The following is a 2,575-nucleotide window of genomic DNA, read 5'->3' as shown; positions in this document are numbered from 1 at the left end:
ACTATAATAACAATAATAATAACAATAATAATAATAACAATAACAATAACAATAATAATAATGATGAAAACTGTAATGAAAAGGAAAATTACAAAGAGGGAGAAGTAAAACCCAGGAAAGACAAGTGATGCAAATGAAAACCATTGCTCACCACCAACTGACCGATGCCCGGCCAGTGGCCCCCCCTGCCAACCTCCCCCCGCAGTTTTATTGCTGAGCATGACGTCATGTGGTGTGGAATATCCCTTTGGTCAGCTGCGGTCAGCTGTCCCAACTGTGTCCCCTCCCTGCTTTCTGTGCACCCCAGCCTCCTCGCTGGCGGGGCAGATAAAATGCCCAAAGCACAGGAGGTTCCCCAGATACATTGGAAATCACTTGTGAAGAGACAGGGGCAGCTTATTGCTGCTGAAAGACAAGTGATTGAATCAGCTTCTTCAGTGCATCTTCGAGCTCCTGGTTCCTCATGCTGTAGATGAGGGGGTTTGCTGGAGGAACCACCAAGTACAGACCAGCCACCACCAGATCCAGGGATGGGGAGGAGATGGAGGGGGGCTTCAGGTAGGTGAACATGCCGGTGCTGACAACCAGGGGGACCACGGCCAGGTGAGGGAGGCACATGGAAAAGGCTTTGTGTCATCCCTGTTCAGAGGGGATCCTCAGCACAGCCCTGAAGATCTGCACGTAGGACGCCACAGTGAAAACAAAACACCCCAAAGCTAGACAGACACTAACCACAAGAAGCCCAGCTTCCCTGAGGTGGTCTGAGTCTGAGCAGGAGAGCTTGAGGACCTGGGGGATTTCACAGAAGAACTGATGTACAGCATTGCCCTTGCAGATGGGTATGGAAAATGTATTGGCAGTGTGCAAGAGAGCATTGAGAAAGGCAGCTGCTGCCGTGTGGGCACAAGCTCTGCCGCCCACCAGCGTCCCATCGTGCAGGGGTTTGCAGATGGCCACATAGCAGTCGTAGGCCATGACAGTCAGAAGACAATACTCTGCTCCAACCAAGGCGGCAAACAGAAAGACCTGGGCAGCACATCCTGCGTAGGAGATGGCCCTGGTGTCCCAGAGGGAATTGGCCATGGCTTTGGGGAGAGTGTTGGAGATGGAGCCCAGGTCAAGGAGGGAGAGGTTGAGGAGGAAGAAGTACATGGGGGTGTGGAGGCGGTGGTCACAGGCTATAGCGGTGATGATGAGGCCGTTTCCCAGGAGGGCAGCCAGGAAGGTGCCCCGGAAGAGACAGAAGTGCAAGAGCTGCAGCTCTTGCCAGTGAAGGCCAGGAGGAGGACCTGGGTGATGGAGCTGCTGTTGGACATCTGCTCTTTCTGGGCACGGGGTCCTGTTCTCAGAGGAACAGTCAATGAAGAGTTAGGGGAGACTTCTCTGAGGAAAATCAAAGCCTTTCTCCTAGACCTTCACCCTGCTACACCCCCCGCCCCCCCCGCCCCTCATTCCTTTTCCAGGAAACCTTCCTCAGCTCCGTGGCTGGAGCTCTGGTGGGTGCTGGCTGAATGTGCTGTGAGGAGCAGGGCCTCTGCCCGCTGGCTGCCGAGGAGTCAGCCCTGCTCTGCAGCAGTGGGTTCATGGCAACAGAGGGGGCAGGGGCCAGTCCTGGTGTTTGACTTTGTCAGGTGAAACCGGTCCTAACGCAGAAGGGCCTGTCAGCATCGGCACTCCCAGTGCTGAGGAACTGAGATGCCAGAAGGCAGATTGAGAGGCTTGGGGCTTCTTGCAGCTCCCCCTAACTCCCCTGGGGATTGTTCTTGGATGTCAGAAGCCCTCAGCATTTCTGCTGCACTCGAGGAGAACAGAGCGAGTCCTGTGAGGCAAGAGGATTGCCTGTGGCTTAGTGCAGAATGTCTGTCCCTCTGACTTGTTCTGAGCTGCCATGGGCTTGTTATTCATGAGCTGGAGGGTGATCACACTCTCGTGTTACCCTGAGAAACAACCAGACACTGCTGAGAGCAGAGGGCTCCAGTGCAGACCGCTAAATGTCTCACCCTTTCTCAAGGTCTCAGCACCCCACTTCTAGCCAAGGACACACATGGCTCATTTCACCAACCCAACAGCATTTCCGCAGTCGTAGAGTCTTTGCGTTTCTCTGTGGGGCTTTCGGATAACACAAAGGAGCTATGGGACAGGTCTGTATCCTGAAGGGCAGCTCACAGCTTGGGAGGACACCCCAAGGAGATAGCCAAGTGTCCTAACGATAGCATCTGATTAAGGGAAAACCAGCCCCACAGGTGAGAGGAAAGCTGGGACACTTGTTCCCATGCACACACCCGCATGAATTGACCAACAAGATCAGTGTGTGACTCTGTAGCTGAAATTCCCATCCCTAGGGAGCCTGACAGCAAGAATGAAATAACAATAACACAGACAAGTGGAGAAACAAGCAAATAGACAGCGAGGGTCTGGCTGAGAGAGGCCAGGGCAGAGGCAGCCGGGCACTCAGGGCAGCGTCAGGGGGTCTGAAGAGGTGCCGGCTTCTGCCGTGCAACATCTCCTCAGTCCACATAAGAGAAGGGAGACGATCTGAGATGTTTGACAGCTCCGGGCAGGCTCTCAGAGGCAC

General features: G+C 54.1%; 1 pseudogene; it reads right to left on the bottom strand.

Annotated features, from left to right (window-relative positions):
- Positions 1 to 371: 371 nt before the first annotated feature.
- Positions 372 to 1,316, bottom strand: LOC143173323 (olfactory receptor 14C36-like; annotated as a pseudogene).
- Positions 1,317 to 2,575: the final 1,259 nt, after the last annotated feature.

Source organism: Aptenodytes patagonicus, unplaced genomic scaffold (assembly GCF_965638725.1).
Source record: "Aptenodytes patagonicus unplaced genomic scaffold, bAptPat1.pri.cur scaffold_64, whole genome shotgun sequence".
NCBI classification, from domain to species: Eukaryota; Metazoa; Chordata; class Aves; order Sphenisciformes; family Spheniscidae; genus Aptenodytes; species Aptenodytes patagonicus.
Note: the sequence above shows the minus strand (reverse complement) of the source record. Positions and strands in the feature narration are given on the sequence as shown.